This window comes from Opisthocomus hoazin, chromosome 7, assembly GCF_030867145.1.
Source record: "Opisthocomus hoazin isolate bOpiHoa1 chromosome 7, bOpiHoa1.hap1, whole genome shotgun sequence".
Lineage (NCBI taxonomy): Eukaryota > Metazoa > Chordata > Aves > Opisthocomiformes > Opisthocomidae > Opisthocomus > Opisthocomus hoazin.
In genome coordinates, this window is record NC_134420.1 from 17,835,184 (window position 1) to 17,848,279 (window position 13,096).

A 13,096-nucleotide genomic window follows, 5' to 3' on the forward strand; every position below is an offset into this window, starting at 1 on the left:
CTTTGGGCTGTTGTATTTGAATTTGATTTACAGATTATTTTGGATACAAATAACTGTAAAATGATAAAGTTATTCAACAACTAGGCATCCAGTAGGAGAAAATAATGAAAGCAGAAACATTTCTGTAGCCTTCTGTATTATTAGGTGCAATGACACAGGGAGAATGTAATGGGAAACCAAGCTGGAGCTTTCTAATACACCTCAACAGTTCAAAATAAAGATCTTTGAAGCAAAAGGGGTTAATGTAACTGGAAATTGTTGATCTTCATCACTCTTCTTTCTTTCCTTGAATAGTACCTATCATACATCTTTGTTCCGTTTGAAACTTGCTACTTTTTACACCTGTTGAAAAGGTAAGCTGTTGGGCTAGGAAGAATTTACCACTGAGTGTAAAATATTTTCTTGTCTGCCTTAATATTTTATGCATTTGTGATTTGTCCTCTCATCTCTATAGTGCAGATAATAAGACTACTGCTGCTAGTAACGTTTTGTGGGTAGCATTTTTTCTATATGAAAAGGATATTGGACAATGAGTATCAGTCTATCTGTCCAAACAGATGTTGGGCAGTGAGTCGAGGTGGGCTTTCACTGTGCGCACTGCTGTTGGCTCCCTCGTGTCCCAGTAGAACTGTAGATGGAAATCTCTAACAGTACGAAGACTTCTCCTTGTTGTGTGTTTGGTAGAGGCTATATTTTAAACCTCTTTTCACTGTGCTTTGGATGTTCATAACAAGCTCAGAATGGAAAGGCCCCACCAATTCAAACTTCATTATGGTTAGTGCTTCTTCTGCAAGAAAAACTAGACAGTAAAACATAATAATGAGAAATAATATTTCCTTTGGAAAATTTCATCTGTGGCTCTGGCTTCCTTATACTTCTGTCTCATGGCTGAGGATGTTATCATTGCCATAAGTAGCATGTTACTATTTCAGGTGGAAAGTCATAGGATCAGGTTGTTTGCCATTTTGAATGAAATGAAGTTAAGTGCCCATCACTGATAGACACAGGGAGAGAGCCTGCCTGGTTTCTGGCTGTGGCAGGTTATCTGCCCCCTGTCACAGAGTGAAATGGTGACAGTGGCTTTCAGGCTCACCTCTGAAGGGCAGAGAATTCAATACATCCAGCTGAGTCTCTATACTGGCCTTCCAAATGCAGCATGTGTCTCCACTGCTTGAAGAACGGTGCATAAAGTATGTAAGACTGTGAGAAGTATAGCTCTTATTTTCATGCCTGAACGTAATGGCCAGGACTTGGAGAAGTGCAGAAAACTCAGGGTATGAATCTTACACAACTTCTTGCGCCCAGAGGAACCTTTGGTGGAAACTGGAGAGGCTGTGACGTGGCCACTACTCTCTGTAACGTAGTTTTGAACCGATATAACCCTTGTTTCTTTTTTTTTTTTTGTCTGTAATGATGCTCTGTCCTATGAGGAAATGTCACCCAAATGACCTGTTCTGTTCTCCATCTAACAACTATATGATTTCAGCATTGGCTGGAAAAACACCGTGAGGTGAGGTTCTCTGGAAAATGTTAATTAATCATGATTTTATTTAAACTGTACATTGGTAATTATGGAATAAAAACTGATACAGTTGTTGCAGGATTCTTATTCCTGTTTCTATTTGACTGCTGTAATAGCTTTTTATAGTATGATGATGTCTAAATGTTCATAGGGAGAAAGCAGGGCTGTGTTATGTTAGGCGCTGTATGTATATTTAATGTCCCTGGTCCTGTTTAGTTGTAAACTACATTGAAGTTCGGCAGCATTTTACCTGCACTTAGTGTCAGCCAGCATAGGATACACATACAGAATGGTAAGTTAAAGCTGTACTGGACGGATGAGGACTCCATGGGGCTTAGTGTGGATGAACAGACAGCTCTGGGATTCATACTTTGGTGGCTATCTGGATTTGCCTGTAAATGTTTTGCTTCTCTAAACTGTTAGTATTTATTTTGCTAAAGTGTTAGGAGTTTGGTGTTAATTCTGTTTGTTTAAAAGCACGATTGAAATGAGTTTAGTTTAACTCTGGGTATGAAAATTGTCACAATGCATCAGTGTCTGTGACAGTGACAGAGGAGATCAACACAGATACTTGCTCAACGACTGGTGCATAATATTTGCATGGCTAACTTGTCAAAACTAGTTTCTGCTACCCTCAGCCCTGAAGCACCAACCTGGCTCATGGGAACTGGGATTCTGTCTTCCTGCTTTGTACTTCATTGCCAAATAGCCCAAGGACAAGGAGAGAATAATTTGGGATTGCAAATTGTAATTGCCAATCAGTATATAGGAATCCAAGATTTCAAATGTCCTTTTGGGAAAGCTATTGTTATGTCCCACAGCAGCTTCAAGAACTGCACGGGCAGCTTGATAAGACAATCCATTCCTTCATCGTCCTAACACACGTTTATTTCTGCTCCTGTTTTCTGAAGCGTCCTTATAACTAATGTAGGAGAATATAAGATACTGGCCTGGGTATGGCAAGTTCTGCATTCAGGTCCAGTGCAATCCAGGTGTGGTTGAACCAGCAATGCTTTTTAAAGTATTGCTTGCACAGAAGCAGTGCTCACCTTGTTGGATAATAGGAAGCACAGTAGAAAGAAGAGCTGTTCTGCCAGCAGAAGAGTTTTGTCTTCACAGGAGGGGGTTTTTGCATGATGTGGAAAAGGCTTTGTAGTGGAAATAATGTACACTGAGCTGGTTTGGTTTTTAAGTTTTGGTTTTTGGGTTGTTTTTTGTTTTTTTTTTAATGATCCTCAAGAGGAGCTATAAACACACAAACACCATTCAGCCCTGATGCTGCTTTGGACCTCTTCCCTGTCTGTATACAATTGGTCCCTAGGACATGAGGAGGTGGTCCCCTGGATTTCACAGAATCACAGAATAGTAGGGGTTGGAAGGGACCTCTGTGGGTCATCTAGTCCAACCCTCCTGCCGAAGCAGGGTCACCTACAGCAGGCTGCACAGGACCTTGTCCAGGCGGGTCTTGAATATCTCCAGAGAAGGAGAATCCACAACCTCCCTGGGCAGCCTGTTCCAGTGCTCCGTCACCCTCAGAGGCAAGAAGTTCTTCCTCATGTTCAGACGGAACTTCCTGTGCCTCAGTTTGTGCCCATTGCCCCTTGTCCTGTCACTGGGCACCACTGAAAAGAGCTTGGCCCCATCCTCCTGACACCCACCCTTCAGATATTTGTAAGCATTTATAAGGTCCCCTCACAGCCTTCTCTTCTTCAGGCTGAACAAGCCCAGTTCCCTCAACCTCTCCTCGTAGGGCAGATGTTCCAGTCCGCTCATCATCCTCGTAGCCCTCCGCTGGACTCTCTCCAGTAGCTCTTCTTGAACTGGGGAGCCCAGAACTGGACACAGTACTCTAGATGAGGCCTCACTAGGGCAGTGTAGAGGGGAAGGAGAACCTCCCTCGACCTGCTGGCCACACTCTTCTTGATGCACCCCAGGATCCCATTGGCTTTCTTGGCAGCCAGGGCACACTGCTGGCTCATGGTTAACCTGTCGTCCACCAGGACACTCAGGTCCCTCTCTGCAGAGCTGCTCTCCAGCAGGTCCAGCCCAAGCCTGTACTGGTGCATGAGGTTGTTCCTCCCCAGGTGCAGGACCCTGCATTTGCCTTTGTTGAACCTCATCAGGTTCCTCTCTGCCCAGCTTTCCAGCCTGTCCAGGTCTCGCTGAATGGCAGCACAGCCTTCTGGTGTATCTACCACACCTCCCAGTTTGGTGTCATCAGCAAACTTGCTGAGGGTACATTCTAACTCTTCATCCAGTTCGTTGATGAAGAAGTTAAACAAGACTGGGCCCAGTACTGACCCCTGAGGGACACCACTAGTTACCAGCCTCCAACTAGACTCAGAGCCGCTGATGACAACCCTCTGAGTTCTGCCATTCAGCCAGTTCTCTATCCACTTCACCGACCACTCATCCAGCCCACAATTCCTCAGCTTCCCTAGGAGGATATCATGGGAGACTGTGTCGAAAGATTTGACAGTAACAGTTAGACAAAACAGTAAAAATACTCTGACACACATAACCTTTCTGAACCAAATTAGGAAATCAAGCCCCTTTGCCTCTCTTAGAGTTATCTGTGCTTCCTTTTTCTGTGTGAATCCCTCTGAGTTTTTGAAAGTGAGCACTGATCACCAGTTTTCTCGTTCTGAGGAAATTCCTTTTATTTAAACTGAAGCCATCACCCTGTCCAGAGCACACATATAAATACCACTCCACCACAAGAAATGCAAGACAGTCCATAAAATCAAATCAGAAGTTGTATCTTGTACTGATGGCCCCAGATCATCCCAGTTTGTGTTGTGTTGTTGCATTCTGCTGGCTTCAGAAGCATTGAGGGATCAAAGGCAATTGCTCACTTGAGTTGTTTCATGGCTGTGGACTTGCATGTTCTCCTGGGTAAATACACGCCTAAATGTTTTGCTGGATCAGGGCCTGAATGCTTTCTGCCTTTGCTGGGGCCAGGATCTCAGATCTTAAAGTGCTTGTCACTCATGAACTTTAAAATTAGCATTTGAGATGCTTAGCATTGTTTCCAGAAATGACTCCCTACCTCTGTTTTCCCAGTGCCACACAAGTCTGAAGGCTTCTGCCTCTGAACTAGGTTATTTACAATGAAAGTTAAATTGAAAACTTTTGCAAAGTTATTCATCCCCTCCTCACCTTTTTGCTGCCAGCTTAGTTTGTGTGTATGTGGCTTGTGTCAAGAAAAGGCCTGTGATGTGTCATAGTCAAATTGCATGAGGGGCTGAACTCCTCTTTCAGCTACCTGTGATGCAGGGAGGCTGTGATGGTGCTTAGAATTATTGAGGCCCCCTGGAGAGCTTCAGTTCTCTCATCTCTTACTCCAGTAAGGTGCTGGGCTGTGAGATCCTCTGCATCTGACTGATGCAAGATTCATGCTGCTGAGGGCTGGAGGGGGAAAACTGCATCTTGGTCAGATCATGTTAGAAGAGTTATGCATAAGGAGTGGGCAGAAGAAGTCCCTTCCTCATACTTCAAAGAGTTTCTTTTCTGATTTGTGAATATCTTTTTGAAGGGGAAGAAAGAACAACACTGCTACCACAAAGATAAATTCCTGCAGTGGTAATAAAGATCTTTAAGCCCCTAGTGTATTAATTACTGTAAAGAAAAAGCAAAATATATGTTTATTTTATTTTTAATTAAATGTAGGAAAGCATATAAAAGTTGCATTTTGAAGAGTTCCTTTGATTGTTATGGACTGTCCTATGTTTGTTACTTTATCTTATATTTTTAAATCCTTTTTTTGGCTTAAATCCAGCAAGCCTGAATCTGTCTTGTGATATGCAAGTGAAGACAAATAGAGCGATTATACACACATGTATTTATAGATTTTTTTTTATGCGTGTATATATATATATATGCTCATTGTTCATGTGTAAGAAAGCAAGCAACTGAGATATGAAACTCCAGCTATGAGTTTCTTTTTGGTAGAAACTGTATTTCTAATATTCCACCTAGCAGATTGGCATTCTTTTAAATGCTTGGAGGTCTTAATCACTGTCCTTACAGAGAAGGAGAATATGGTCCGTGACAGGAGCTTACAGGGAAAAGGTCACTGTACTTGATGTGGATTTCTGTTTTTTCTTGACAGAGCAGGGGAACTTGGGAAAACAATAGTTATTCTCTGAATCAAGGCTGAATCATTGGCCCGTTCCTGTTCCCAAAGTGGTTCAACTAACGCTGCCCTTTACCCAGAGGTCGTAATGGTATAGTCCATTCTCAAAGTTACTGGAGCCTGCAGGGACCCACTGTCCCCAGTGTCATCCCTCGGAGGCACGTTCTTAGGAATACTGTTTCTGACTAGAAGTGCGAATGCTGCAGTGTGAAATTGTCTTCACATCCGGTAACTTGGGTGCTTCCTATTCATCCTTATGCCCGTGCTGCTCTGTACTGCCTGTGTGGACAGAAAGTGCTGGCCAGGTTGCATGATGGGGGAAAAGAATCAGGGAATTTATTAGCCTTCCTAGTTGAAGCAAAATTCAAAAGCAGATGGGAATGCATCCTGTTATCTCTCAGACTTACTGCAACAATGGATGAACGCCTGATGTTGGCAGTGTAGGATTCCCTGTGCTCCTTGAGCATATGGCAGAGAAGCAGAGTTTGTTTTGGATAACAAAATATAAGTTGGATTGCATAAACATCAGTACTTCCAGTTTCAGGAATTTTCTACAGGAAATATGAGGAAGTACTGCATATAGTTAGGAAATACATCCATTTCTCTTCAATTAAATAATTTCTTGGCCCTTAAACTAGTACAGACATATTTATAAGCTTTGGTTTTCACTTTTTTCCTTTGTGTTTTCTTATCATGAATGAAATATGTGTAGGACTACAGAACATGTACTTAACATGCTTATTGTGTTCGTTCAGAATTATTTACTGAGCGATATACTTCCTTTGGGACAGGGAATAGTGGGATGATCAACTTTTCCAAACTTGGCACAGATAATTAATTGTGTCAGACAGCAGTGTGAGCAAGAGCGCTGTGCATGACCAATTAATTACTTTGTGTCTGTGATTGTAGTGATGGCAGAAAATTACAAACCGGTAAATTCAGTAATCCACATAGGATGTTTTAACGTGGCAGAGTTGTGCGTGATACAGTGGTTGTACTGGGGCTCCCTGGGACCCCTGGCAAAGAGATACTTTAATGGACATATCAGCGATATAAAAATGCTCTTGCGTCTGCAACTGCCTGGGTATGCAAGTCATTTTGTTTGGAAGCTGCAAGAAGAAAACCTGTGTTCTTTTTTGGTTGCCAATATCTGCTTATACCTCAGTGTTTTTTTACAGTTCATGTCTTGGGCAAGGCACAGGTGACTAAGAGGAAGAAATATTGAAAGCACATTTAAAACCCTAACATGGCATTGTTTTCTACTTCTTCACGATGTTGTACCTTTCTGTGAGAGGTCCAAAGGCCCAGACATTTCCTTATGCCCTTCTCCTAATTTTGAAAGCTGTGCTCAGCTGATTGGGAGAAAGAAGTTATTTTTTTATATCAGTTGATGGGTCTAACTCTTCAGATATTGGTTAGTTGTGATTATCTGTGTTTTGTATATTGTGTATCCAGTACTTGCGGCAAATTATTTTTAATTAAAAATCTCACAGAAATAATCCAGAGCAGATGCTGATGTCTCCAGTACTGCTTGCTTACGATCATACTTCAAGGGATGTCCCTGACAGTCTACTGGGACTCTCTGTGGGATGAAACACTAATTCATTGTAAGTAAGACTGGCAGCTTGTTCTTTTATGGATAAATTTGAGTAATAAATAAATTGGAGGGAACCACAATCTCCTCTGAAATGTTGTGCAGCATTTTGTGAGGTGGTAGAGAGGCTAAATTTCTCGAGTTAGTTGTGTAGCTGAATGACCCTAACCCAGTGACTAGGTGGAGATACCTTTGGTTTCTGGGTCAAGTAGTCATATATGTGCAGAATGAGCAGGCGGAATCTGTCTGCATATTATTTTCTTGTGTGAGTGTGTATTTGTTTACAATCTGTCTCTCTAATGAATTTATATCCTTGGAAGAACTGCATCCAAATTGGAAAAGACAGGATTATGTGACCTAGATGTTTTCCACTGCTATCTTGTGAGATGGTCAAGAGTTGGAGGGCTTGTTTTTGAGTCAAATTAGAGTAAGATGGCCCTGTGACCTAGAAGAAAAGTGCATCTTTTTAGGGAGAATGCTAATCCTACTGCGTATTGTAGGGTGAAATAAAGCCCTGTATGTGAGCTGGTTTTATTTTATCAGATGCTATACTAGCAACATAGATTGTTTTTTTCACTGCACATACGCTACTCTTTAGGCTTATCAAGCAGAGCATAAAGCAAAAATAGTGGAAAAGTAGTCGAATTAGACACTTTAAAACATTCTTGTGAACAGTCAGTGACACTGAGGAGCATTTTCTGGGCAAAAAGAAATGTAAAAATGGATTTCAGAAATAACATGTTTTTCAATTTATTGTTTTAAATAATGTTCTGAACTGTTTAGCAGAAAGATGTGAATTTGGAATTAGCTTGTTGTTACCAAATCTGCACATTGGATTGTGAAAAATAATCTTGACTGAAATATATTGTCCATCACTAGCTGTAGATCTCCTTCTGTGTTCTGATTTTAGAAAAACAGGTCTACTCATTCAAAGGACTGCTTATCTCTAAGTACCACTGATTGAAATTTGGGTAAGTATATCACTGAATTAAGCTCATATTTATGCATCAGTGGATAGGATTCCCCCGGCCATTTTTGTTAACAGCAGGTCAGAACAGGACAAAGATCGAGAATGCAGATCTACAATTATCCATCACCTCTACTTCATATTAGGGTTTCTAGGCACTAAGTTCAGAAAGAATTTTTAATCTAATGTTTCATTCAAGTAAATAATGTGGTGATTTGACCCCCTTGTTCCTCGATCTTGCTTCTCCACTTGTGAAACTCAAGTCCTTCTAGGCACTTTCTGATACTGTAGTTCACATTCATCTTTCTTTGTCAGCGTATCTGGGAGGAGGCTGGGAGGCAATAGAAGAAGAATGTCCTTTTTTTAGACAAAAATAACTTTTATTCATGAGAGATTTTAAGAGAGCCCTTGGAACTGTTTTTTTAGTTTGGAAAGTGATATCCTGAAAAATGGCTCAGTTGGCCATTCGTTTCCCTGGAAAAGTGAACTACGTTGTTTCTTTCTGCTTCACACTCTGCTTATTAGTTCGGTTTCATGTAGTGTATGTACAGTGAGGTTTGTAGACAGGTGGATTAGTCCTGGCAGACAGTGGAACGGATGCCCTGTGTCTTTGCCAGAGGCAAATCCTTATTTCTGCCTTGGCTTAGAGAAATCCGAGTTTGAGGCAATGTATTCTACTTATCTTTTCATCAGGGTCTGCAGCACCACTTTAATTTATTTGTATGAGCTACAATCTTATGTTATTATTTTGTTTTTCTTTCAAGGAGGCTTTTAAGCTGCTCTGAAAGCATCCAGAGTATAACTGGGACAAAGGCACTAGTGTCAGAGGATAGTGTGAAAGACTGGAGCTGTTAGAGGTTTGTATTTGTAGAGGTTGGAAGCAAGATGGTTAGGGAGTGGAGACGGAAAAATCCAGTTTCTCCAAAGGAAGTGCAGATGTGCAACCTTCAGTTAAGAACAAGGAAGAGGGGAGTTTGTGACTCCTGGGCCATTTTTCATGCTCTTCACTATGGAAACTGTTTTTGTAGCTGCTTCTACTGCCTTTTCACTGGCTTTTATTATTTAGGCACTTCTGTACAGAAAACATTGAGCTTGGTAGACTGGCCAAAAGATGCTGAGTGCTGCTGAAGGCTTTTAGCTGTATTTGCCTAAAGGGAAGTTTTCCCACCAATGTGATTCCCTTGAATTGGATGTAAAGACATTTAGCAATGCTTGTACAATATGATATGAAGATCAAATGGAGCTCAGCTTAGTTACTTTAATTTCTGTCAGTCATTACTGGTGCTTGACAAGTAGGAGGACATTACCAGAGATTTAGAGCTTTTTTCCTCTCGTTTTTTTTATGTAAACATTTTGTTAAACTGGGCTGAAATCAGAAAATTGATGGAAAATTAGATGGCATCCAGAACAGTGAAATGATTCAAGTGTGACATTGGTTTTCAGGGTAACCTCCATCAGAAAACTTGGTTAGAAGTGGAAAGTTCAACTAATTTTTAAATTTTTTTTTAAAGGTGCTCTCATATAATGCTTGCTTTCAAATGCTGTTCATCGTGTGGGATAGTTTATTGTCTCAGCAAAATCAGATGGATCTGGGCTGAATTATGCTTTCTGAAATCTAGACAGGGTACCTCAGTGAGGTACTCGGTGAGTTGAGACAGAGCCACTGGGCTGAGACATTTCACAGCAGGGACCTCATTCCTTCCATGAGGCCAGATGCTATTGAAATCAGTGGAGAAGACTCCTCCTAATTCTTGAAGGACTTCGAATATGACGGCCCATACAAAAGATGTGGCTTAATGAAGTCCTGCATGAAAGAGCTTTTGGCCCCAAAATTATGAGCTCAGTCATAAGCTTTGGGGCCCATTAAGAAGCCAGTTTATGAAAAAATACGGCTACTTTCATTCAGACTGTGTCATCAGAACTTCATGGTACCTCAGACCTGAGGCGGTTGGCATGGACAGTTACAGTTAAGATCATTTCCCTATCTTAGTCAGTAAGAAATCAGTCTGTCTACTTTAAAGAGACCTAAAATTGGAGGGACAGATGGATTGGTTACTCAGAAGCCAGATAACCTTCCCCAGACCTTTCCCCAAAACGAAGACCATTGATAATGATACAAGGACGTCGCATGCACAACATTCTTAGTGTTATAAATTGAACAAATTTGATACAAAAATCACTGTGAGGAAATAGGGAAGCCCGTGATACTGTAGATAGTCTTTGCATAGGTTCAGTGCTTTTCTTCTGCAAACTTGCATAATCCTGACTGTAGCAATTGGAGTTATTCTGGCTTTCTACTGGTGTAATTCATAGTGTATTTTGTCCCTTTTTGCCTTATGTTTGATTGTAGCTGTGGTGAAAATTATGCTAGGCTGCTTAGAGGTAAATGGCCTTTGGAGCTGTGTTTCCAAGTTATTGAGATGGGATGTGTGTGTAGCCATAGTACTTCCCTCAACAGCTCAAAACCAATGAAATCTTGTTTTTTAATTTGGTGAGAGTTGGGCTTAGTGTGGTGTGTGGCTGTCATAAAGACTGACATGAGCCTGTGTGTAGCAGAGTAATTGTTGTTTGTGTCATCTGACATTTTTTGATTTGCATAATCTTGTGTGTGTGCATGCACTCTATATCCTTCACAGGAAGCTTAGAGCTTGACTGTTTCCAGTAAAGGGATCCCAGTTATTAATTGGTGATGCCTTTCTGCTCTGTACACCGAAATGTATTTCCTTGGGAATTTTTAAAATTCAAAATAAGCTTAAAATTAATCTGTAGACTGAGCAGTAGGAAGCATAGGTCTAAAAGTGTATTTCCCATTTTGTAAGTGAGTGGAACACATGCACCTTTTAGCCCCTTGACTTTCTCAGTTGGGTAGAATCTTTGGCATAGTTTCCTTCCGCTCAGGAGATGAGTTATCAACAAGTCCAGCTGTGTGATGGTGCTGTCAGTGTTCTCAGTTGCTTACAGAGGGAGATTGTAGTCCTCCCTTGTTTGTACTGATTTAACTCATAAGTTAAATCCACTAATCTCAGCTAGCCTTCTCCTTGTTTACAGGCTTTTAACCAAGATCAGATTATGTATTTTCTCAGTCACGTCTTTTTTGTTTATTGGCTTGAACTCATTTGTTTTACTGCTGTCAGCGTCACCAACATAAATATGTAGATTGTGAAGGCTGGTACATCCTTCAGTACGTAGATGGAAATTCTAGTGTGGTATTTGGAAAAGAGTTGCTCACTGATTTCCTAATATGATGGAGCAGGACTTATAATATGAAAAAGAGGAATACACGGTGTCCTAGTGGTTGCTATAGTGCTGTGTTTTGGATTTAGTATGAGAATAATGTGAATTTAGTATGAGAATAATATTGATAATGTACTGATGTTATTAGTTGTTGCTAGGCAGTCAGGGACTTTTCAGCTTCTTACACTGGCCTGGGCTGCCAGGTGCATGGGAAGCTGGGAGGGGACATGGCCAGGACAGCTGACGCCAACTGACCAAAGGGATATTCCATGCCATATGTTGTCATACTCAGCATATAAAGTGGGGGAAAGAAGAAGGAAGAGGGGGTTGTTCGGAGTGATAGCGTTTGTCTTCCCAAGTAACTGTTACGCGTGATGGAGCCCTGCTCTCCTGGAGATGGCTGAACACCAGCCTGCCCATGGGAAGCAGTGAATGAATTCATTGTTTTGCTTTCCTTGCATGCGTGGCTTTTGCTGTACCTGTTAAACTGCCTTTATGTCAACCCATGAGTTTTCTCACTTCTACTCTTATAATTCTCTCCCCCATCCCACTAAGGGAAAGTGAGCGGGTGGCTGTGTGGGGCTTAGTTGCCAGCTGGGGTTAAACCCTGACACACAATAAAGGAGAAATGACAAGAACATTTAGACCTGACTTAGCCATGTTTAATCAAGCTGTACCTCTGTGATTTTGAAAAGGAAGAAGAGTAACTTGCTTAAGGAAAGGTATAAATTCTGCAAGAAGAGACCCGTATGCTTACTCAATTTGCTGACCCACTCTAGTGGTAAGGGGCACAGTACATTCTGGAGGGTGTGATATGTTATGTAAAGACTGAAATATGAATTCGGGGTGGATGTGTTAGAAGTGCAGACTGGTCAGTGAGAATTGATGGGTTCTGTGCATCTGCTGCTGTAGAATAGTCAGAAATAGCGAGTTCAGCAAATTGGCTTTCCTGCTCAGTTCTAAGGAGGAAGAAAAGGAGCCTTTACAAAAACACCTTAGAAGTACTTTTTGACAGTTTGCCAACCTGAGTACATTAATCCTTAGTATTTCTGTGTGACAGGTTAATATTACCGATGGAAAAAACAAAGGCATAGAAAGACTGAGTCCCAGATTCAAAGAGACCTGAGGTAGGTAGGTCCATGTTGACTGGTGCACTTAAATGACTGGTTCCACAGGACAGTTTCCGTAAGCTTGGGAATAAACAGGATAATCCTCTTCCCATTTGTTGTCATCCGTAGTCCAGAAAAAATACCTTCTTCTACTTGACAACAGAACAAAACATGCAAGACACAGCTCATCTCAGCCATATTCCCAAAGAAGTAATATCACATTCGTGAAGTTACTACAGCCTTCAGTTATAAAAAGGCATAGCTGTCAGCTCGCCACCTTTTACTGTTTTATCTTAATTGTAATACAACAGCACGTACACTTTTTGGTCATAATTGGAGATGTGTTGTACTTGTTGGTGTACAGATTGTACCAACCTGTTAAAACTCCATATGCTCCATGTAGACAGAAAGAACAAAGGAAACAATGTTGCCCATGTCACTGATGGGGAATTGAGGCTTGGGAAAAAAATCTGGTTATCAGTGATGTGAAGGGAATTTGTAACAGAAAAAGGAATTTCATTTGGACATTCTGGAG

General features: G+C 41.2%; 1 protein-coding gene across 1 annotated transcript in view; it reads left to right on the plus strand.

Moving 5' to 3' along the window:
* The window catches only part of BRSK2 (BR serine/threonine kinase 2), a 343,747-nt gene that overhangs the window by 141,175 nt on the left and 189,476 nt on the right, over window positions 1-13,096 (plus strand).